Source organism: Amphiura filiformis, chromosome 11 (genome assembly GCF_039555335.1).
Source record: "Amphiura filiformis chromosome 11, Afil_fr2py, whole genome shotgun sequence".
In the NCBI taxonomy this organism is placed as follows: domain Eukaryota; kingdom Metazoa; phylum Echinodermata; class Ophiuroidea; order Amphilepidida; family Amphiuridae; genus Amphiura; species Amphiura filiformis.
In genome coordinates, this window is record NC_092638.1 from 58,565,405 (window position 1) to 58,591,858 (window position 26,454).

The 26,454-nt window shown below is 36.2% G+C and overlaps 1 protein-coding gene and 1 long non-coding RNA gene across 3 annotated transcripts in view; both read left to right on the forward strand.

Annotated features, from left to right (window-relative positions):
• LOC140165076 (uncharacterized) overlaps positions 1-26,454 on the forward strand; it is a 92,507-nt gene that overhangs the window by 14,395 nt on the left and 51,658 nt on the right. The window lies entirely within an intron of this gene.
• On the forward strand, positions 3,143-12,532 carry LOC140164070 (uncharacterized). Its single transcript, XR_011860485.1, has 4 exons — positions 3,143-3,253; positions 8,368-8,505; positions 11,388-11,501; positions 12,309-12,532. It is a non-coding gene; the product is annotated as an uncharacterized lncRNA (long non-coding RNA).

The following is a 26,454-nucleotide window of genomic DNA, read 5'->3' on the forward strand; positions in this document are numbered from 1 at the left end:
GTTTATTTCTTTTGTGTGTACGCTCGTCTACGCTTGGCGCACAGCTTGGACCACAGAATTGAAGTGTTGGATATGGGCGGGATGGATAAACAACATCTACACCCGGCTTTCCGGTCCTAAACAATGCAAGCCCTGCTAGAACAGATAAACATCTCTAATCCTCCATTAAATAAAGACCATTATTCAAAATGGGTGATTGTATTACAAATCTGTAAAATGTGTTGAAAGCAGCATTTATTTCTGCACATTTTGACACCTCATTTGTAGAAATTGACTAAATATTGATGTCACAGCGTACATTTAAATCAATGTAACCCAAGATTTGAAAGTTGCAGTAAATAATTGTATTGATTTTGTATTCAGCATAATGGAAGAAAATCTGTGTAATGATATCTGGGGCGTAGGTAAGTGCAACTTTCAAATCTGGACCTCACTACATAAATTGACCGGAGACGTTTTATTGTTTTCTGGGCTATTGTGTCAAATGAGGTGTCAAAATGCGCAGAAAATTCTGCTTCCAGTTCCAACGCATTTTACCAATGTGTAAATGGCCATTATTTAGGGGGGGTGGGAGTTAGTTACTTTTTTGAGATGTTTATAAGATATATACGCATGCATACTCATGAGCTATTTATGCAACGTCTGCGAGCAATGTAGGCTATGTTTATGCTGGCATCCAATCACCATGGACTGAGCAAGTAAGCGTTTTTCTCACGTAAGGAACAGACCTACATGTAGTTTTAAGTCAAAAATTATGGTATAGTTGTGGAGGAATATTACAGCATGCAGAATGTTACATATGTATGATCAGGGATCATTCATATATATTTTCATGACTATAATCGTTTAGTCATGAAAATAAATGAATGAACGGAAGCCCTAATTTATGCCCTAGGGCGCAAGCAGCCCCTCGGGCTTAAACAACCGAATGAACCCTAAATCATGATTATAATGGATAAAAGGCTCAAAAGCTCAGCTTCATGTTCATCAGTATAGGCCCCTACATATATCTGAATTCCTCCAGCTTTCCCCACCCGCACAAAGGCTAGAACATCAATGTATTGAAAAATCGACGCGGCAGGATGCATGGTAGGCAATAATACTTGTGAAGTATGTGAATTAATTGGTGTAGATCGAAGAAAGCTTACATAATAATTTAATACCCCTTGTACCGTACTAACTATTTAACTATACGGATCTACTCAAGTTTTTTTTGGCATGCATCGATTCCATTAATACTTCATGATTGATTGAAAAATTTCACATATTTTCCATGTCATTGGGATGATTTACTGAGTATACTGAGTTTGCATTTCTGCAGCAGTATTCGATGTTTGCATCACTGTATATATGGTTAATAGGACACGGTACCCTGCAGAAGAAGCCTATCTCCTTGAATTCTACCAAAAGGGTCATCATATAATTTGCTCCCTACGGAGGTGAAAATGCAAATGAAATTCAATTAAAATGTGCAGTTGCTGTAAATGGTGAAGAAGTCGGTGGTATTCAACAGCAACGAAATAGTCCTTCGAGTTCAAGGATGGCATGAGCGTCCTTAAAGATCATCCAAGGTCCAAAAGATTTCACACCACCAAATAGTAATGGTTGTGGGCCCTTGAATTTCAATTATCAGAAAAACCCATGCATTAATTCCCAATTTAAGCATTAAAATGAGCAGAAATTTCCATACTTTTAGCCAAATTTGGATTGATCATGATTAATTATTAATTCCTGCTAGTATATACCACAGATGGGAGAGATGAAGTATAAAATGACAGCCTTTTCTTTACAGAAACCCTGGCACGATTTTGCCTGTAAATTAGGTAATTCCCAGGCTTCGAGGTCCAGTCATAAAAAATAATGACGGTCAACCTATATTTTTACTAGGGTTGGGATTTTCGGGTAATTTTGTGCCCGGGTACCCGTTTATTTTTGGCGGGTACCGGTACCTGAAATTAAAAAAAAAAAAAAAAATTTTTTTTTTTTTATTTATTTTATTTTTCGGTTTTGTAGTGTCCCTGGACCTAGACCTAAATGCTAGGATCATTCATGGTTGACCTAAAAATTCAAGATGTTTTGTTTTTAATATGAAAATTGATAATTTGTATTCATGTCATAGTCTATTAATGATTTCAAAATGCATTGAATTTGAATGCATTTTGAAATCATTAATAGAGTATGACATGAATACAAAGTATCAATTTTCAAATTAAAAATACAAAACATCTTGAATTTTTTTTTTTTTTTTTTTTAGGTCAACCATGAATGATTCCTAGCATTTAGGTCTAGGTCCAGGGACACTACAAAACCAAAAAAACTTCAGGTATCCGGGCATGGAATTCCTGCCTGGGTACTCGGCTACCCGGGCGGGACTCGAATTCCCGGGACTCGGTCCCTACCTTAATTTTTACCCACCCAGAGGGATCAGGCTGGCTAATTTCAACTATCATAGCTGTCGCTAAGAACCGAGTCGCTCCTGCAAAGAATAAATGAGGTTTTAAAAGGCAAATTTAGTACATATCTCTATGGGGATTTATTTGGTGGTGTGAAATCTGCATTGGCCTGTGTGTATGAGTCTAGCTGGAGCAAACTTTGATTGAGCCCTGTGCTGAATAAAGTTTTGATTATAAGCATTTGAATTCATTGTGAGACACTTTTGATTATGATTTACGCAGTTTACTAGCTAAAATTGCAGAAAAGGCACCATTTACTGGTAATGTACCAATGGTAAGGTGAGTTCTGACCCATAATGGGAGATTTTGTGCATGTTTAATGTGTGCACGTTTTGTTTACAATTATAATGTATGCATGATATGGATATCAATGCAATGCGCAGAAAGCATCATGAACTTATCGTGAACTTGTGCGCTGGAGATCATGAAATGAACGCCAAGATCAGGTAAGCTTACCTTGTACATGTACAATTAGGTATAAGCTTTAATTAAGATTTCACCTAAAAAAATTGCCCCATGTAATTCAACATTTATAACTCATGGTCATGTTTTCATGTATGCTTCTGCGTGTCTGCAAATTCATGAAAGCCTAAGAAGCTTTTAATTTCATGTTTGTTTGTTTTTATGTTTGTTTGTTTGCATGCATTACATGCATGACTATAGACCTTGGATTGATGATGATCGAACCTCGAAAATTTGCAGTGGCGAGTACATGGAGCAGAGGTAGAGAAACACACAAGAGGATCGACAGAATGTCATTGTGGTTGTTGGGAGTGGACTGCTGCACCAATGTGCATGAGGTATGGTGCCATGGTAATCATATAATTGTCTGTCCGCACTAGTCCTGTCAGTCTCCGTTTGCACCCCGTCCTTGTCTGTTGTCTGTAGGCGTCTTTTGTTTCTGCACTGAGGGCAATCATGTCTTACGAGCTTTGCTCTTGTGATTGTCCTACCATCCTTTTCTTGATATTTTGTTATTGTTATATAATATGATGGTGAAATAAACTTGAACTTGATAATGCTATCTTCAGTAGATAGCAGATATGGTCGCATGTCACAAGTTCGTACCCTAAAAAGGTGGAGGTGCTACATTTTTCTAAATGGGGCGGAACAAAAAATGTTACACTGCAACAACCCCTTGTCCTATTGAGCTAATGTCTGTTCAATTAGCTTAGATTCTTGTATTTTTAAGATATTTGAACAAATAAAAAATTATGGTCAAAGTCATCAAAGAAAAGTATTAATTAGCACAGCCTTAGACCCAACGTGATTTATACTTTTCAAATTCCAAAGTTCAATTTAAAACCCCATTTCTTTTCAATTTTGGTCTTTTCCCGCGATATTTTTATAACAAGCCGTAGAACGTCGGGTACCATAAACTTTTTTGAATCAATCCATTTAGTGCAATGGGGATGATTGTCATAATAATTAGATGCGCTGAGATAGTATTTATTCGACCATCCGCATCAGAAAGTATTGTCCAGCAAAATAGCTATAGGCCTATTTGCCAGTAATTTGTGTTGAACCCCCACTGTTGAAACATTACATTATTATAAAAATATGAAGATGAACTAAGGTTTTCAGAATATGACTGGCTTATATAAATACATTCTATGCGTATTTAGGGGCTGTGCAATAATTATCAGCCCTCGGGGTAAAATTTTCGAACGGCTCGCCAAAAAAATCGCTTGCCCCCCCTCTCGCCCGCCAAAAATCGCTTGCTCCCCTCTTGGCCCGCCAAAAATTCTTTGCCCCCCCCCCCTTGAACATGCCAAATTTTTGGGATCCCAAACTCCAAACTTTAAATGGTCTAGATGTATGTTGCGAGCGCAGCGAGCAGGAAAATTTGCATATTTAAGTGTTTCCGTACCGTTTTCCTAAGCCTTTTTAAAGCATTTTATTAAAAAGGTGCCCCGTGAATGCGTGCCAAAAATCGCTTGCCCCCCCCTCTCGGCTTGCCAAAAATTGCTTGCCCCCCCCTTTCGTCTCGCCAAAAATTTCTTGCCCCCCCCAATTTTACCCTCCCCAGGGCTCATAATTATTGCACAGCCCCTTATTTATTTATTTTTATTTTTATTTATTTATTTATTTATTACTTTATTTATCTATTTATTACTTTATTACTTTATTTATTATGTGGATGGAAGTGAGCCTAGCCCTATTATATAAAACTACACATTTATTTTCAATTTGTTATTTCGTTTTGTTTGTTGAATACGAACTATGAGAAGATGATTTGGAAACAAAAGAACTTTTGTACAAGAAAATATTATTTTAAACAATGACTTAGGTTACAGAAAACAATTCTTGTAAAGTCACTGTATCTGAAAATGTCAAGGAAATGCTGATATTCTTGGGAAATAATGATGGTATTAAACAAAACTCAATTTACATTGTGCCAGTTGAAATAAGAACGAAATCCATAATTGTAATTGTTTAGGAAAAAATAATGCTCGGAATAATGTTATGCATAAACGTAATCGTGCATACCTCACGGAGCTTCACTTATTTCGTGCAACAAAAACCTGTGGACCATCATCATCTATAGACCTTATCCGATAACCGGAACGGTATAACAATTGAAATGACAGGACAGATTGGTGGACAATTTTTTTTTGGCGAAATTCGATAGGGTCTATGCCCTAAGTTGAGAATGGACCGTCCCACTCGATTTGTGAAAAGGTCGCGAACCCTTATGGTGGACCCAAGTAACTGCCTGAAATGAGGCAAAATTGAAAAGAAATGGGGTTTTAAATTGAACTTTGGAATTTGAAAGTGTAAATGACGTTGGGTCTAAGGCTGTGCTAAAACTTTTCTTTGATGACTTTGACCACAATTTTGTATTTTTTCAAATATCTTAAAAATACAAGAATCTAAGCTAATTGAACAGACAGTAGTTGAGTTCTCATTTTAAAGCTGAAGGATGGGGTAAAAATTGTGGAAAATGTCAATGAAACAGAAGTTTTAAAAACAAAAAAAATAGTTTACATTTGAAATTGCAGGGGTGGAGGAGCACGTGGATCAGGAGCAGGTGGATCAGGAGGAGGTTGAGTGTGCTGAGTGAATGGGAATGTTATTTTTGTCACAAGTCATGTTAATTAATAAAAGGGGACAAAACCTCCAAAATATCCAAAAATCATCTTTTGGTAAGATTTTGGCCTGTAACGCAAAATGGACCACCTTATGACATGCGACCATATCAGGTACACAATTCTGCTTGAAAATAGATTTTAACCAGCTTTCTTGCTCAAGTTATGCTAAATATATTAAGTTAAAGGAGTGTTTCGTGATCCTAGCATCCTCTTTTTATGACATTGTTCAGTACATATCCACGAAAAAAGCCTATTCCCAAAATTTCAGTTGATTCCGATTTTGCGTTTGCGAGTTATGCATGATTATGTGTATTACACTGCTCCATAGACAATGCGTTGTAATTTCGTTCTGGTGCACCAGAACAAAATTCAAATTTCACGATATCTTTGCAAAACGAATTAATCTGCAAGAAATATTTTGTACATAAACATTATGTAGCCAGAGGTTTCCAGTGATATAAAAATTTTAACTTTTTTGAGAAAAGTGGGGGGATGAGGCTGTGGATCACGAAATGCCCCTTTAATTTACAGATAGTCTGAAATAGGAAACAATCAGACACATGCTACTGCCTTCAGATTTCACACCACCAAATAGTACCTTATATGTTGAAATTGGTTGAGAATTAGAGAAACGATAGTCCAAAACCTAATGAAAATACAAAATAAAAAGTTGCACTTCTGTGTTCTATTAATAATGAAAGCACAACGCTAGATTTTTGTGCTAATCAATGAAAGCACAGAGCTAGTTATCTTTTTTGAGCGCTTTATGGCATGCAATGTGGCAAACTGCAACTTTTAAATTTGCATCTTCCTTGGGTTTTTGGATCTTTGTGTCTTTATTTCTTGAACAATTAATGCCAATTATGACATGCCTGCCTTTATTTAGGATAATTATAGACGGGATGAACGTAACTGGTACCTTAATTTTTTGGCTTACTGTGTAATGGTTGTGCACCCTTCAGAAAAACCCATGCACTCCCAATTTAAGCATTAAAATGAGCAGAAATTTGCATAATTTTAGCCAACTTTGGATTGATCATGATCAGTAACAGGGCTGTCAACTTTCTTGGAATTGCTTGGCGTGAGACAGGGGAGTACCGGGATTTACCGACTACAATGTTCATTTTGACCCCATGATTTAATATTTGAGCTACGGTGCCCGAGAATCTGAAAAGTGCGGGGGGCAACAAATTATTTTGTAGATGTGTGAGATTTTACTCATTTTCCAGCTTTTTGCGTGAGATTTACTACCTTGACATGAGACCGTGAGAAAGTGACCTAATGTGTGAGACTCACGGCCAATGCGTGAGAGTTGACAGCCCTGTTAGTAATATTAATTCCTGCAAGTATACCACAGATGGGAGAGATCAAGTATGTTTTAATGATTTTAAGGAGGTACTAACTACACCCCTGCACTGGAAATTTTATTTCAGTACAGACAACAGTTGTGGAGTTACAGTCAAAAATGAGGGAAACCAATAATTGTTTGATCAATAAAACAATAACTACTTGCTTTGAGTTGCTGTAGTAGTTGTAGTCCTTGCCCCTATAATGTACATATCTTACTTGTTACCAATGTGTTATAATATTTGAGAAAAGTGCAAAAATAGGCACAAAATTGGCCAGGGGTGTAGTACCCCCTTAAGCAGCATTTTCTAAACAGAAACACTGGCACGATTTTGCCTGTAAATTAGGTAATTCCTAGACATCATAGACTTCGAGGTCCAGTCGTAAAAAATAATGATGGTTTGGTCAACATAATTTTACCCACCCAGAGGGATCAGGCTAGGGCTAATTTCAACCATCATAGCTGTCGCTCCTGCAAAGAATAAATGATGTTTTCTGATATAAGCAAATTTAGTACATATCTGTATGGGTGTTTATTTGGTGGTGTGAAATCAATTAAAGGCTTGCTGATGTCACCATGCAGTTATATGATATACATACTGGTACAGGGGCATTGATGATGAATAATGAACCAAACAAGAAAGATGAGATAACTCTGATGAAAGTGTTTTCAAAATAAATCTAGATGTGGGTCCCAAAATCTTCATGCAAAAAATGTATACCAGTTGTCCTAATCAGGTGCACCCTCCTATACACTTAGAATGAAGAAGTTGCATCTAAATGTAACAAAAGGTGATAAGACGTACGATCACTGGAATTATGGGCCAGATTTTGTAATTATGCACATATTAAGAAATGAAAGCTTAGACTATTATACCTGATATATCCGGTATAACATATTCATTCCAATAAGCACCCAGGGCGCTTAACAAAGTCATTTTTTTCGTAAGGGGTGTTGAATGGAGACAAATTTACGTATGTTTTAAAAGGGTCCTGAGACGTTCTAGTAGCATTTCTGATGTTGAAAATGTATTGCAAGTTTACACAGGACTTGTAGTCCTCCAGCTATTTCACTGTATCGACATCTTTTTGTCACTTCAACATAGATGGTATTTTTTAGCAAATTGGAAATTTCCTGGGTGGGCGCTTATTAGGGCATGGGTGCTTATTGGAACGAATACGGTAATAGTCTCAGATAAAAGGCATGAGTTTTCATTGCTCTAGTTCATTTTTAACCGAAATGTGGCATATATTAAATGTAGTACTTAAAATAAAAAACAATACCACCAATAGCAAAGCTGTTCATACCTAAGAAAATTCACTTTCCTGGTATAGACCATTCATCAGGGACACCCTGTAATTAGGCCCTGATTCATGTTTTATAATCAGTATTAGGCTTGGATATAAGAAGATATAAGGAGGATCTTACTTGTTATGAAGATTTTACTAAGCTTTCAAAATGTTTTGTATTTCAGAAACAACAAGCTATTTTTGATCTGGCATTTACCAGTATGGTCATAGGGTGATCTAGTCAGCAATTTTCTGTGAAATCCTACTGACTCTTGCTTTCTCTGCACTGGCTGCCACCAGCTGATCTTCAAGTTGCAGGAAGTGTAAGTTTCAAAGGGCTAAGAAGCTCTCAGGTCAAGAAAGAAGGATCCTTTCAAAGGCGTATGTTTTCAGGATTAATCAGGCCGGGGGCACTCAACTTAAATTTTGGTAGGGGTGTGCGGTGTGAGCGCTCGAACTTTGGGAACTGAGAACTGATTTTTGGGCAAAATAGGGGCTTGAAGAACTGAAATTTGGGCCAAATTATAGGCTGTTGAGCTAAAATTTCCAAATTTTTTCCAAATTTGAGCTTAAAGAGCTACAATTGTCAGAGTTTGAGGCTCAAAGAACTGGATTAGATTCAAATGTGGGGCTTAAGGAACTGCCGGAGAGCCTGAAAAAGGGACCCTTGACCGCCGCACATACCCGTACCACCTTAACATGTGAGTGCCCCCCCCCCCGGGTAATCAGGGATTCCTGATTTGCAAAATTTCCATATATTGTCAGCCAATTTTCAGACTTTTAAAGCCAAATTCATGTCTTCTTTCCTGATTTTTGTGTGGATTTTCAGGGTTTATTCTTCAGGTCTATTTACTTTAATACAGTTAGTTAACAGGGGAGCATTTATTGGTGCATTTTTATTGCAATTTTCAAACTGCCTCAAATGCTTCAAGTTTACTTTTATGTCTAGCATATCAATTTTGTGGTGTTTTCTTGCCTATCACTGATATCCACCGATGGTCTGAGCATGCATGCATATAAAAAAGTGACTGCTGTGTGATTTGCTATAATTTTCAAGTTGTCACCGAATGAAAATTAGTTGATAAACTTAAAATTGCACCATTTTTGGTAATTAAGCTTATACAGGGTGTAACAATAAAATTGGTACAATTTTGAAAATAGAATGACACGTACAAGTGTGCCGCTTAGTTTTTGGTTTAATATTTATATGTCTATCAAGATAATTTCTTTAGCCATCAGATAAGCTTTGTTCTAATAAAACCGATGGAATACAAGTGAAGATATGGCCATATATTATGTAACCTAGTCTAAAACCGCTTGGGCCACTTTTGTCTAAGTGTTACAAAAGTGACTGAATATATTTGAACCATGGACCAGTTGGACGGCGCTCAATTGTGATTTGTTTTAAACAATGGGGTATTCAAAGTGGTAGAAATATATGATTACATAATAGAATATCTCGTTGATATTTTGAAAGTCGCATCTAAGCACTGACATTTATACAACCTCATTTACTAATTCCCAATTCACGTTGGAAGAGCATATTTTTATGGTAATGACATTCGGTAGCACATGGAGTCAACCAGAAACCATACGATTGTTCATAGCTCAACTCACTCCTTCCATCAAGGCATACAATTACATATAACTATGAGAAGTATGTAAAATAAATGCATAAATGTTGGCAATAGTGGTTACCTAGAACAGCTCGAATCTCAGCTGAACTAAGTTTTATTGTTTTGTACTTGTGGATGCAAAAAATGTTCTCAGTTTTACCAATGTTATCTCAGGGTTATGAGAATTTTTAATTTTTATAAGATTAATTGAAAGAAATTTCATTTACAGACTTCATTTACAGATTTTAAAGAAATATCATAATTACTTATTAAGTTTGTGTTAAATATAAGAAGAAACACCACTTATAATTATTTTGTGCCAGTTATTTGATGTATATGCAGCTCAACAACTTTCTCCTCCTCACTTATAAATGTATTAATGGTCTTGCACCTGTCTATCTTCAAGAACTCATACAGCATTACACGCCTCCATGTAGTCTTCGATCGTCAACACAATTTCGTCTAACTAGCTCCTCATCTTCTACTCAGTATGGTCATCGCTCATTTTCTATTGCTGCCTCTGAACTTTGGAACAGTTTACCATTACATGTGAAAAACCCCAATTTTTGATCGCCCACCACGCGAAAACTAGGAAACTAAAACTTGCAGGTTTTTCTAATGGCTATAGGTATAACATTTGAGTGAAATTTAAAGAAATTCTGAGAGGGTAGTGCAGGAGCCATCTGTTGAATTGACATGGACTGACCCTATAACATTTGTGCCATAACTCTTTTTAGATTTTTTCTGAGAAGTCAAAATGCAATTGTACAAATTTTATTGTTACACCCTGTATATTGTTGCCATGTAGTAAAAAAAGCGCAGTGATTTGCAGTGCCCTACGCACAGGCACAATGCCTAGACCTTGATCCACAAGCCTCAGCACACTTCACAGGTTGTTGCTGACCACTACGGTTCCCCACCATTCCATAAACCATTAAACAGCAAATCAGGGACTTCACTGCTTCAAGAGCACATACCCTAGACATTCCACAATTCACCTTCGCAACCATGCAGGATCAGCTCCCCGAGTTTCGTACAGGTTAATACAACAAGACAAATTAGCAGTAAGTTCCTGCCCAGGGGAATTTCAAGCTTACTCAATTTTTCCATGTGAGCGTACTAGACACCGCCAGGGTTCGAACCCGCAGCCTCTCGCACCATAGTTGCACGCCTTATCGATTGAGCTAACTTGACTGAGATGAGTAATCCATGCCCTCTGATACTGTCTATAACCCCGACCCTGCTCATAATCCTCACCCTGCCCATAAACCTAACCGTGATCCTACCCATATCCCTAGCCCTAACTGAATCATAGGCCTAATTTTCATCAGTGCTAACCATAATTTTCACCAATAACCCTATGCAAGGCTCGCAACCCTAATATTCATCATCAGAGCTTGTAACCCAAATTGGCATTGTTACCTCTCTAGGCTAGGCTTCATTCTGTTATTTTTTGTGATAACCCAAGGCCAATATCTTTAGTTGTTTACTCATAATTGCAGTCATGTTTGCAACACTAAAGTTGTCTAGATGTGAATTTTCTTCTTGTGCTTATGCAATTTGTTTGTATTTCTGTTATTTGTATGTAGATTATTAACATGGCTGGGGAAAATTCCACCAATCTTGATTAACATGTAGGCAAAAGCTGAGTGCTGGTGTGTGAGGAATGTACCACTTAAATATTGGAGAGGAGCAGCATGTTGGTGAGTGCACAATTTTCAACCATTCAGTACAATTTGTCATTGCTATCAGGAAAAAATTATTCCATATTAATTAGCTTAATTGTTTGCATCTAGCCAAAACAATTTAATGGAAAAATTATGTTTTGAAAAATGGAAAAGTATGTGGCATGTTACTTTAGAAATACATTAGGAAAGGCTTAAAAACAAAACAATTAGATCCTGTTTCATGTTCAGTCCTCATGTAGGGGCCTTGGTTTAAAAGATTTTCTATGAAAAAATAACTGGATCCAACTTTTTACTGAGCGTCAATCTGTGTAATATTTCAGAAACACCAATCTATATGGCCTAATCTACAGTTTTTGGTAGAAAAGAATGGCAGTTGTTTACATGTTCAGAGCGTGCACAGCATTAACATGGAAGTGGGGTTCTGATTGGCTGATTAAATCATCTGACAATCATAACAACAGACCGATAATCTGATTGGCCAATTACGTGTCAAAGTGTTGACCTGTGCACACAAAGCTCGATCTGCCTATGTCGCTCATTAACAGGGTGCTCGCGTCAATCATGGGACTGCCGTTCTTCTCTGAAATCGAGTGTATAGAACTCTGTGTATGTTTTTTTTGCACATGTTGTCCAAGAAAGTTCTTACCATAGCAATGTGTAATATTTTGGATATTTTAAATTTAGATTGAGTAAAAATATAAGTTTCAGATATACTTTTCATCAGACATTTTAAAGATATTTTGATTTTCCCTGTGCTAAAATGTATGTCTCTGCACTGCTGGATGCAGTTAAGTTTGTTTTATTTTCTTGTTCCTTTTTCAGTTCAATGTTGCAGTTTGTCATCAGATTGTGTCTGATGTTTGCTCACTCCCCACATGTAATTCTTTACATGTTAACATTTGTCCTAAATGCATTTGCCTGCACCAATCTGGGATGATGGATTGAAAGGTAAAAACCTTTGGGTAAAAGGTAGGTCTACTATTCATTGTATGACTGTAGATCAGTAGTAAATTGATTTCAGTGTACAACTTTGAAGAAAAATATAGGGATAGCAATAGTCAATATTCAGTCTTAGTGAATATGTCATACCTTACAGTAGTTACTGATTCACGTCTGGTTTGCACACCTGTTAGTAACCCATTGACTTTGTCTTGTGATCATTTTGATTGTGGTTCCGAACACAGTCAGCGTGAACCAGTTGACCTGTCAACAATCAATTTTGATGTCACAATAAGATGGCAAATACTGCAACACTGCATCTCAAAACATCCAATTAAATGAACACTATTGGAATTAATTGATTATTTTGTTGAAAAAACTTGTCACATTTTATTCATAGAGTTGAAAATGCATATATATTGGGAGCTTAATTCCCCAAATGATGTCACAACATAGAGGTGCCGTGCTGTAAGATTGATGTGATTTATATCGTTCCCGATTTACCACTGAGAATAATCTTTGCAGCTAACTACCACAAAATTGCTATTTATAGAGTTGTCTTATAATTGACCCCTTCCAATTGTTGATGGCTCGGCTAACTCCAATCAGGCTGGAATTAGCAACGCAGAAAACGCAAGGCGAGGACAATCAGTGTTGAACGTACGAAATTTTTTTTATGTGCATCATTATTACCTTGCACTACTTGATTTTCGTTACATTTACACACTTCACTATATAAGTGTATGGCATGTTTCCAGAATTGGGTATCAAAGTGATAAAAATTGAGTAGCATTTTGCTTGTCCAACGCCGAGGACATGTAGCCTGGCTTTGCTAATTTTGGCCTGATTTGAATTAGCCGAGCCAAAAAGCTTTCAACGGCTGGGGGGGGCATTATAAGAAACTCTATAGGGTAGAAAATGGTGTTTTGAATGCACCACTGTGATTTGACCAGAACCATGAGTGACTCCCCAGCATTGGATTGAATAATACTAACATGAAAAGAGATTCAAACTAGTAACTTTACCACTTTAAAAAAACCCAACAGTTGTGACCATGAAACCATCACAATAGGAGGTACGTACTTAAGGCCGCTCAGTGCATTCTCAGGAATACATGAAGTAAATTAGTAAGGGTGCCATAATTATTCATGCACTAAATACAGAAGTGTACATTTTGGAAAGGCAAAGAGTCAACAAATCTATATAATCACAGATTTGGTGTAAGAACAACAATTGTGGACATATTTGGTGTAAGAACAACAATTGTGGATAAAATCACAAAAACATAGTTTTTTGTGAGAAACAAAAAAATTCACTCACTCAAAAATTGCTTTTTGTGTTTTGTTAACTGTTATTGTTTAAATTTTGAGACTCCATTTACTGTTATATCGGCTTACTGTTTTTAAATAAGGCAACAAAATTAACTTTATAAAATGCACATCTGCACAAAATAATGCTGAAAAAAGGGGAAGAAGATCGAAGAAGAAAAATCAGCATGGAGATAATTGCATAAGTGCCTAGATAGATCTGGCCATATGTCATAAAGAACAACAATTGTGGATAAAATCACAAAAACATAGTTTTTTTGTGAGAAAAAAAAAAAAATTCACTCACTCAAAAATTGCTTTTTGTGTTTTGTTAACTGTTATTGTTTAAATTTTGAGACTCCATTTACTGTTATATCAGCTTACTGTTTTTTAAATAAGGCAACAAAATTAACTTTATAAAATGCACATCTGCACAAAATAATGCTGAAAAAAGGGGAAGAAGATCGAAGAAGAAAAATCAGCATGGAGATAATTGCATAATTGCCTAGATAGATCTGGCCATATGTCATATATGAAAAAAGTTACACTTTGCAAATAGAGAGATTAGTCACCAATTTGGTTACAAATGAACATAACTCTATCTACCTTCTACAAGGCAAGTTTATCTACAAGGCAGGTTGAAAGATGCTGACTCAAAATCAATGTTCAGAACTGTAAAATAGCCTTTTGAATAACAATAATAAGATTCTTCCATCTCAAGACCCCCTACCAACTTTATGTGAAAGCTTGGCTACATTTTTCAAAGAAAAAGTTGATATGATGCAGGAAGGTCTGGAGCAGCAAAGCACAGTGTCAATGATTTGAGTGTAAATGTGTATCAAAGTCATGTTTCATGTACTCTTTCTGAGGTTGATCAAATTACTTCAGATGAATGTTTTGAAGATTATTAATGGATTTGCAGCTAAACATTCTATTCTAGATTCAGTTCCCACTTGGTTTCTGAATAGCAACTGTGAGGTTTTTGTCAATGCCATTACCAGAATTGTCTTTATCTACAGGTGTATTCCCGGACTCTTTAAAACATGCCATCATAGGTCCTTTGATTAAGAAATCATCTCTTGATAGGAACATTTTAAAGAACTATTATAGACCTGTATCGAACATTAAGTTCTTATCTAAGGTTATTGAGAGAATTGTTGTAAACAGCATTACCAAACATATGCAAGATAATAATTTGGGTGAGTCACTGCAATCGGCGTATCGTACAGAGACGGCATGTCGGCATTATTAAAGGTCAAAGATGATATTATGACATCTCTTCATCTTGTGTTATTAGACTTATTAAGTGCCGCTTTCAGTCAACCATAACATCCTTTTTCAGCGAATGCATCAAGAACTTGGTATTAGTGGCACAGCCCTTCAGTGGATGAAATCATACTTCAATGGGCGAACCACCAGTGTCTCTGTAAATGGTTGCCATGCAGAAAAGTGTGCACTCGACTACGGTCTGCCTCATGGGTCAATTGTTGGTCCTGTATCTTTCAGAATCTACACCATCCCAATTCGAAGAATCATATGCGAACACCGTCTTTCTTACCATCTTTATGCAGATGACGTGCAACTGTATACCAAATTTGACCCGGCATGTCAGTCGTCCATTGATCGTGCACTCGCCTTTCTTACATCATGCATTGGTGACATCAATCATGGATGACGTGCAATATATTTCATCTCAATCGTCAGAATACTGAATTCTTCATCGCCGCTCATCTCATGTTAAGAACAAGATGCCTGCTGTCACACTCCAAATTGGAAGTGAGGCCATTTGAACCATTGGAAACAGTCCGAAATCTTGGAGTTGTCTTTGATAACAGCATGACCATGCATGCGTAACCAAATTTCGTCACTCACACACAGTGTTTCATTCCACCTTTGGAATATCTCCCGCATCAGACAATTCTTGGACTTTGATACTAGTAATGACATTATTCGCTCACTTATCTTAGGCCAAAAAAAAAAAAAAGTGTTTGTTTGCCCAGACACGACCGACCCAAAAAATCAAAAAACATCATACACTTTTTTTAAATTTTTTTTTACAATGATATAAAAATAAAGAAAATGATGTTTTCCCCCATAAAAATGCCAAATGACACTTGAAAATTAATATTCCTGGCAATCACAGCTTTCATTTTCCCCATTTAGCCCTCCCCAACCATGCCAACAATATTTTACCATCAATCAACATCAATATGGAGAACCAAGCATGACAATGTATGGTCTGGGATTTTGTACTCCAGCCCGATTTTGTTTCCGAGTCCAAAGAGGTTCAGAAAAGCAGTTAGAAAAGTATTTGATTGAAAGTGCATTTGATTGTGTATAATGTGCAATCTGCCTACTACGCGCAGTGCAAAGAAAAGGGACAATGTATCACCACTTTTATATCAGCTCCACTGGTTGTCTGTAGAGGATAGAATAACTTCAAAGCCATGCTGTATATTTTTAAATGTCTTGCCGGCATTGGACCAGAATACCTGACATCTTGTCTGGAACTTAAGAATCATCGCGAGGGCCGTAGATCCGCCTCAGATTGCACACGTTTGAATGTGCCGATCATACGCAGTTGGACTTTCAAATCCGCTGCCAACAAGGCATTTACCTGCAATGCTCCTTTGATCTGGAACAATTTACCGTCTGAGCTGTGCCAAGTGCTCAAACAGTCTCTGCTTTTAAAACAGGCCTTAAATTCACCTGTTTCCACAAACATTTGTTTTCAATTGTTTCTTGTATATATTTTGCATATGTTTTGGTTTTTCACGCTGTGATCTTTTGAAATGGTGTGTTACAAAAGCTCTCATGTATGTATGTATGTATGTATGCATCATGTGACAAAAGTATTTTCTAATTGTCAAAGATGACGCTTTCCACTTGCACAATTTTTTTTTTGAGATGGGCTGTTTTCTACCATATTTCTACCGATAAATATTTCACATTCTGCTGTAAAATTAAATACATACGTCAATGATGGAGCTATTTTGTTCACAAAATGTAATTTCCACTCAGTAATGAACATTGGAAAATCAATGAAATCACATTTTGCACTTTGATCAAAGCTCGCTATAGAATGCTACAACTCTCATTCTTTTTGCTGTTAATTACGTATACTACAAGTAAATCCACAACTCCTCACACAGTTTGATAAAAAAAAGTATCAAAGACAACAGACAACAACCATAGGAGCATGATACACTCTATCAGGCTAATTAAGTACTCACACAGTTAATATTTTTAAGGTCTTGCTCGATCATTTCTTTCAATGCTTGCAGGACAGAGTGGGGAGTCTGAGAGGATATGTCTCCCACCCCACAAGTTGGATTTTTTTCAAAGCGAAGTCTCATTGAAGCCATTTGACACACATTTTTACCCCCATATTGAATAACACACCTCAAAATGTGGGTCTAACTTACACAATGCATGGGTTTATGAGGGAGGATGAGCCCCCTCCAAAGTTGAGGGGGATGTGCCCCTTCAGAAATTAGCCCTCAAAATTATTAATTATTCTTGGTTAAAGTAGCACAGACCTCAAAATGTTTTCTGAAGCTTTCAAATAAAGACTATAGTTTTGTTTAACTATTAATTATATAAGTTGCCAAATTATGGGTCAGGGGGTATGTGATATTGTTCTCTCCCTACCCCAGAGTAAAACACATTTTAACTGAATTTTTGCCCACCAGGGTAGCACTGAATACTTGTTGTGTGTATATGGCACATTTTAAGAAACGGTGTGTTTTGAAATTTGTTGACAAAATTATTATCCATTCACATGGTTATATTTTCCAGATGCAGATTGTGATAACCCAGCAGTTTTGTCAAATTTGGATCCAGAAGGTAAACTCCTGCTTGATTGTAGTGCTCATTGTTTTCGATTGATCATTATCAGCATCATCATCTTCTTCCATCATATTATCATCATCATAAATTTCATCAACAGCAGCTATAATAACATCATCATATATCTGCTGTCATGATCTTCATCATCAACATTGTCATCAGCATCATCATCATCATATCTTCTTTGCCGTCAATATCATTATCATAATACCATCATCATCAAGTGGTGTGCGTTAATTACAGGAATAACTCGTCTGGCATGTTATTTTGTCCATTTTGTGGTTTTGTATTCACATTTATTAACATACTTGTTTGGTTTGTGATATTGTAAGCTTTTTAAAATTTCAAAATAATCCTGTTCAATACACGGCCGACAAGGGAAAATTTGTGATTTTATTAAATTTGTGGCGCACAGCACCTGATCATCAACAATTTCATCAGCATCATTGTCATTATCTTCATCATCAACATCATCATCATCATATCATATTCATCATCATCATTATCAAAATATTAACTTGATGATGTAATACTTGAGCAAAATGTGAACAGTAATAGACATGGAATACAGCCGAGTGTTTTTCTACCTGGGTGTGAAAAAAGTTGGGGGAGATTGTCCACACGCATCATATATAATACTGCGCACAGAAGTATCTGTACACTCAAAACAAAAGCAATACCTTAAAGACACTAAATAACCTAAATTACCAAATAAAGTATTCAATATAGATGGAAGATTTTGTTCTGTGTATTTTGATACCTCATTTGGCATGATATGACTTTATTTTTTCAACTTTTTTTACACCAATTTGAATGAAAAAAATAGCATTTTAAAAGTGGCAACCGTATAGCCTATGCTTTTCTCTAGAAACATGCTAACTATGAGCACAGCGAGTAAGAGGTGAAAAGCCTGTGGGAATTGCCTTAAAGAAAGAAATAGACAAAATTTGTCACTTCTGAAATGCTCTCTTTTTCCATTCAAATTGGTATAACTTGAGGGGAAAAATGTCACATAAAAATTACGAATGAGGTGTCAAAATAATGCTGAACAAAATTATCCATCTATTAAAGCCATAATGTACGATCTTATAATATGAAATTGGTTAATTTTTTTCAAACCTGATTTTTTTGCATATTTGTAATGTTTACCCATGTCCCAACTTGCACCTAAATGGAATTGGCCAAAGTTGTTGTCTTTGTAGGTCAATAGAGCAAAATTCGACATATTATCATAATTTAAAAATTATGATAATATGTCCTCCCATAGAAATGTTAAATGGCCAAAATAACCAGTGGGATTTCTTTCACTTTACTTTGTTATTTCAACCTAAAATGGACAGCAACCCTTCCCGTACAGTTATTAATAATATTATTTCAACATTTTGAATAAAGAATAATAAAATCAAAATTTGACGGAAATCATACATTAAGGCTTTAACTGATTACATTATTTGGTCATTTATGTTTAGTGTCTTTAAGATGATGCTGTTCCTTTGCACAGACACTTTTTGTTCACAGTATTGATCAGTACAAGAGTGAAAATAAGAGCTCTTTTACCAGGACTCAATTTGGGAGAAAAGTGAGTCCTGGTTCAATTTACCCAGGATCAGGACCCAATTTACTCTAAAACAGAACTCGTTTTTATAGCAACAATCTATTAATTGAGTACATTAGTTGGTAATTTATGTCTAGTGTCTTGTACAGACACTTTTTGTTCACAGTACTGATCAGTACAAGAGTGAAAATAAGAGCTCTACTCAATTTGGAAGAAAAGTGCACGAGTCCTGGTTCAATTTACTCTGTCAGGACTCACTTTACTCTAAAACAGAACTCGTTTTTAAGCAACAGTCAGTATTTAAGCCAAAGGTCATATATCCAGTGGCATAGTTCAATAGCCTACATTCAACAATAATACTCAAATTCTGATCTCAAAATTGCAGAGAACACCCATATTTGGTTCACCATTTCTATTTTATGCATGGCATGATAGGCTAAAATTCAGACAAAAAGTGTGGCCTAGTATCATGATTTTCATTCTCAAAGGGCTTTAGTGGGCAAGTAACAGGTCTGCCAAACGAGGCCCCTAGCCTGTTGCTAATCAATATCACGGGGGTGACACTAAATTCACGGTTATTCTATTACGCACGCAAACCTATGACAAATCCCGCTGGTTTGCTTGGTAGAAAATGAGTCCAGTTATCGATCGGTTATGGATATTAGCATGTTCGACCCCTTGATTATGTTAATTACGGTTGACAAATAAAGCCGCCATTCAGTTTGCGAACTTTGTCTGTTCAATGCGAGTACCAAGCTTGAAAGTGCGCCCCTCTGAGAGCTGAGACCACTGACCTCCACTGACCTCGTTTGTTTTGTTTCCTCGTGTGATGATAAATATCATTCAATCTATAGTTATCGGACGTACACGTTGTATTACCGCCCTAAGCAGTTTGTTTTAAAAACAAGTAAATAATCATTACTCGCCGTTCTATTTGATCTTGTGCATTTCCCAAATCACGTAATAAATTGAAACGCCCTCAATTGAGCTGAGGCCACTGATTATGTAATCACCGAGTGTTTTGAATTTTGATTTATACACTACAGCGTGTGAGCGGGTTAGTAATATTAATGAAGTGACACACTGATGCACGGCGTTTATAGCACTTGTACATGTCACTTGCTCAATACGTATAGGCCTACTCATAGTCATAGTATTTAAAATCTATGGCCTACTAGAAGAGTTTAGGTCTATCAAAAGAATGATTGAATGATTTTGGAGATTATCCCGGAGATTATCAAGGGCTGTGTAATAATTCTGAGCCGGGGTGGAAGGGTTTTTTTGCACATAGGCCCTATTCATGGTAGGCCTCGCCTATTAAATAAAATGCTCTAAAAGGCTTAGGATAACAGTAAGTTACCGGGGTAAAATTTCGAATGGCCCGCCAAATATCGTTCCCCCCCCTCTCAGCCTGCCAAAAATCGCTCGCACCCCCCTCTCGGTCCGCCAAAAAATCTTAGCCCCCCCCCCCTCTTGCACATGCCAATTATTTGCGGGTATCATGCGGTATGGCTTATTATGTTGCGAGCGCGGCGAGCAGGAAAATTTGCATATTAAAGCGTTGCCGTACTCACGGTTTTTCGAAGCCTTTTTAGAGCGTTTTATTTAAAACGCACCCATGGATGTGTGCCAAAATCGCTTTCCCCCTCTCGGCTGGCCAAAATTGCTTGTCCCCCTTGCGGCTCGCCAAAAAATTCTTGCCCCCCAATTTTACCCTCCCCAGGGATCATAACTATTGCACAGCCCCTAATGATTTCAAAAGAGAAATAGGCCTACAGCAATTTTATGAAAACAAAACAAATATACAGATAGATAGCCGTAAACGAAATGGGACATCTATTGCATTGATTTTTCTTGCATAACTTTTATTTATTCATCTAATAATTAATTAGTTAATTAATTAATTAATGAATGTATGAATTAATTACTTCATAAATTAATAAATTAATAAATGAATTAATAAATTAATAAATTAATAAATTAATAAATAAATTAATTAATTAATTAATTAATTAATTAATTAATTAATTAATTAATTCATTCATTCATTCATTCATTTATTCATTTATTCATTTATTCATTTATTCATTTATTCATTTATTTATTTATTTATTTGCTTGTTTATTTATTTATTTAATTTAGGCCTATTGAAGTAACTCAGCTCTTAAACATTTCACGTACTCACTTGCAACGGCTCAACGAATTAATTGATACATCAATTCTTCAAGTTATCAATCAATCAAACAATAACAATATTAATAATTATATAATAGTCAATTTCGATCAATAGACTTATCAAACCATCAAACAATGAAACAATGAACTGATCGACCAATCAAGTTGCCGATCAATTTTAATTTTATGACTTGTGATGACGTGAGACTAAATGACTGACAGATTGACTGATTGATATGTTGATGTATGGGTTGATTGATTGATGAATTGATTGATTGATTGATTGATTGATTGATGATTGATTGATTGATTGATAAAGTGTGAAGGTATAACAGGTAAATGAATGAATGCAAGAGTAATTGAGAGGAGGGAGTTGATTGGTTGATTGATTTACTGACCATATATTATTTCACACAATATTATTTTGTAAGATGGATGATTACTGAATCTGTCATTATGGTAAAATAGACAGTGGTGACGGTAGATTTCTTGGCATTGGTGGATGAATTAATTTTTCTGAAATAAATGCGAGCAATAAATTGCCATTTTGAAATTAAAGTGAGACAGGTGTCAAGAGAAATCAAAAAATCATCATTATATCAATGTGTTTTTCATTATTAGACACATTAACATAATGCACTTTTGATAATACATTAAACAAACTTTCAAAAGTTATGCAAATCGGATAAAAACATTTAAAAACAACGCGTTTTTTTAATTTTCAAAGCGCTTTTTTTTACACATTTCATTTTTTCACCATATTTCGACCTGAAATAAAATGTAGCTCCAAAAGTATACCCACCATAAAAGGCCTTACACTTTGCATATATTGTCTTTAGACTATTTTCTACTGCATGCACCTACAATCAAATTAATCTTTCTGGGACAATTATAAAAATATTTGGTCAAATTTACAAAATTTTAATAATTTAAATAATATTGTTCATGATATAATTAATTGGGTTGTTTTGTCATCAGAATGAGATTAATTTTAAGTGAGTGAGTGATGAAGTGAGTATAAATGTTAGTGATTAATAATAAATAAATTAATTAATTAATTAATTAAGTAAGTAAGTAAGTAATTAATAATAATATAAATAATAAATTATAGTACACACAAGTTATTGTCATATATTTTTTTCCAATAGAGGCATAACATTCTGTTTCAAAATATTTATTTAAATTTATTTGATTATTTTCTAACTTAAATATTTTCTTTAGAGCAAAGACAAATATTTTCCTTTTCTCTAGTAGAGCTGTCTCCAATTTGAGCCCAAAATAAAACTCTGCTTCTTTTATTATTGATTTAATTTCACGATTTATTCCATTGAGCAATATCAAGGATTAAAATCACACGTCTCACAGCAGACAGTTACTTGGCGTAGTGGTCATACGCTGTGCCTTTCAACCGAGAGGTACCGAGATCGATTCCCGCCTCCGCCTACTATTTTGTTCAAGACTGGAAAGAATGAAGCTTATTTGACTTTACAACACTAAATTATTCATGGCTTACCCTACCTGGTGGTGTAAATTGCTACTGGTAAACATGAATATGAATTTATAACACAATGGCTGATTTAAATAAGAATGCGGCCTCATGCTAATTAGGGAGTGCCTCTTCCTATCAATTATTCCATGTCAATATCTATGAGATGTACAATCAGCATCCAGTTTCCGAAATTGGGTAACTTGTGTTAGGCAGCTGGTCGTCGGTCGCATTACATACAGTTCTATTCGACGCAACACGCTTTTTGAGAAAATCTCAATTGAAAATTCTGTTGTTGGATTTGGCTTCATACTTAATTATAATTATATTTCTTGATAGAATTTTCTTGACAGGGTATTCTTTATAAAGAAGAGACTTGAAAGTTTCATTTTGGAGAAATTAACATGTCCATCTTTCAGGTAACATTGTTTGAGACATTGTATGATGTTAAACTCACAGCTACATGTATGTATGTGAAACAACTTTGTTTACTCTGTGACTATATTATGCTGCAGTCTCACTATGCTTTTCTTTTTATGTATTACCATGGGTAAGCTGTGAATAGATCTGTATGTGACACATCATTCACCATATAAATCTGTATGTATATACATACTAATGAATGGATAAAAGTAGCTTACGTCGTTAAATAGCGCTGTATGTGAAACACAAAAGCTTAAAAACAACAAATAGACCAAAATCAAAGTTTTGTAATCTCATTAGTTAGAAAGAATTGAGGTCCAAAACATTGCTACACACCAGTTTTCTCAAAAAGTCAAAAATATCAAATAGAACAGTATATGATGTGACTGACGAGGTGTGAAATATACCTGACTGGGCACTTTAATTACATAACGCATCATCATCAGTCGGCTACGGAGCAGGTGACTACAGGTTTTCTCCAACTATTGTGATCTTGGGCAAGCAAAACCATTTTGTTTGGCTGCAGCATCCCTTCAGTATCTCACAGGAGGTGCTGGACATACTCTAAGTACAGTGTACGTGGCCGTCCCGGTTTCCTCCCCCCATGTGGTGGAATATAAAGGGCATTTCTTTCACAGGCCCATTTGTTTGTTTTCATTTTCTTTCTCTCAATTTTTTTCTTCATTTCTTCCTCTTCTTTCTTCTTCCAGCCCCTCTCACTCTCCATCTCCTCTCCTCCTCCTCTCCCTCACTCTCTACCTTCTTTCTGCCTTTCTTACTGGCTGCTTAACTTTCTATGCAGTGGTGTAGCCAGGACTTTGCCAGGGACAAGGGAAGGCAACTTTCAAGGGGCAAAATTTGACTAAAGTAGCCATTTTGGGGTCAAAAATGAGATACAATGTAGATGGCAAACAAGGTCATAGGCTGTATAGGGTTCATTGGCTACGGTTGAACTTTGACTTCCATTGCTCATTCAATAATTTAGAAGGCAAATTCTATACCATTTTTTTTTATTCTTATGTCATGAAGAGCAATTTGACACCTACTTATTTGCCCAAATCAAAGTGAGTTGAAATTTTTACCCATGTACGGCCAAAAATGTGACATTTTACCCCAAAATGCGGTTTTTGTACAATAACTCCATAATAGATGGCACAGTAGATAGCACAATACATTGTTTTAATCCTTTTAATCAGATGAGTAAGTTGGTATGTCTTTCAACAAGATCAGAGCATTTTTAATTAGTGACCCATGTATGACTTCTAGCTAGTCATGCTAGTGGTCACCAGGAGTTACATGTAAATCAAAAAAGGCTCCACATCTTAAAATCAGTATTTTATTTTCATTTTCTATTATAATTATTAAGAACCACAAAAGTGTCCTAGAGGGGTATTTATGGGTTTGCTTCCCTCAATTCAAGCCCCAGGGTCCAGCATTGTTGTTTAAGAACAACCTTTTCAGCGGGTACATATTAACACACCAATTCGCTAATCTACTGGCTTGTATTGGAATCTCTGTACGCACATGCACTTCAAAACAAAGTGACAGAAATTTGTTTTTGAATGTGTACATGTGTGAAATAATCCCAAAGCAAATCTGTTGGTGGATACTCATCAAAATTGTTAATATTATTTCATGCAAAATTTTGAAATTTGAATTGTTCAATCCTCAGAGTAAAAAGATAAAGATAATTGAAATTACACCCTCAGAAAAATCACCATTTCTGCACTCTACAAAATGCATGGGTGTAGGGGTGGGGGTGTGTGTGTGGGGGGGGGGTCTGTTTGGGGCATTTGTAAGCACCTCCGAACCTCATGTGGAACCGGGACCAGCTTTGCAAATAACAAAAATACAAATTCTGAAGTGTGTCTCCTATCAGTGATCAAAAATATGTTTTGGATTGATATGTTACGGGTAAATGTCGTAAAAATTGTGTATTTGTTTAATGACCCCAGTTAACCAGGGAAAGTCAGGAAGTAATGTTCCTGATTGCATAGTCCTAATTAAACAGGGCCCAGTTTGGGGATGCTTTCACATATAGTTTGATCAGCTCGTAATTGGTGGGCCTACACACTTAAAACTACGGGGTCAAAAAATGACCCAAACGGGGTCATTTTTGACCCCAGCATAGTTATCAACTAAACACCTTACCACTACCGGGTCATTTTGACCCCATTGGTAGGGGTCATTGCAATGACTACGTATTTGGGTCAAATTGTAACCCCATTGGGGTCAAAATATTACCACATTTCGGGGTCAAATGAAATGACCCTTCAAAAGGGTTGCCTTATTGGGTTACTTAATGACCTCATTTCGGAGTCAAATGAAATGACCCATTTGAAAGGGTTGTTTTATAGGGTTACTCAATAACCACATTTAGGGGTTGTTTGGATTTTTTTAGTAGGCCTATGGTCATGCTGGTCCCACCAGGACATAAGTGTGTTTCTGCACAGAGAAAGCATTACATAAACAGCAAACTGCAAAATGCATCTGTGTATCACACTCACACACAGTCAGTCATCGCCTATGACAGTTCACGTATTATAAGCTTACGTGATATAAGCTTATAACAACTGCAGCCAAGACACCAGCCACGACAGCATGAAATTGAATGAATCTGCGTGCATAGACAAGGGTCTATGCATCCTTGCAGTCTCACTTTTCAACTAACTTTTCATATTCCATCATGCAGACAAGCACACACGACAATCCGCTGAGCTGCACAATCAGAACAAATATGGTGCTGATGTGACCACGTGGGAAGCCGATGCACACCGTGTGTGCAAATAGTTCCGAAATGCAAGTCATTATAAAGTTGACAAATTGGGTAACTTCGGTCAAAAAATTAGTTTTATTTATTAATCAACAAACATTAATTGCAGCTCATGTTTAAACTCATTTATGAATTGAGATTTTCAAAGCGGAAGATTGAAACTGATATCAATGCGCGACGGTATCGGCAAAATGACCACTAAGTTTTTGACCACGTTCGTCGTGGCTAAAATGACCTCGTGAATGTGGTCAAATTAAAACAGTACAACCCCCTTGAAGGGTCAAAACAACTCCAAACGTGGTCAATTCAAAATGACCACGGAAAATATAACCCCGTAGTTTTTAGTGTGTAATAACATATAGTGGATTAATATCAATCTATTTTATTTCAAGAATAGTCCTGTGAAATCTTGTCAGAAGTATCGTAAATTATTCATTTAAGTTTATTCTACTTTATTCAAC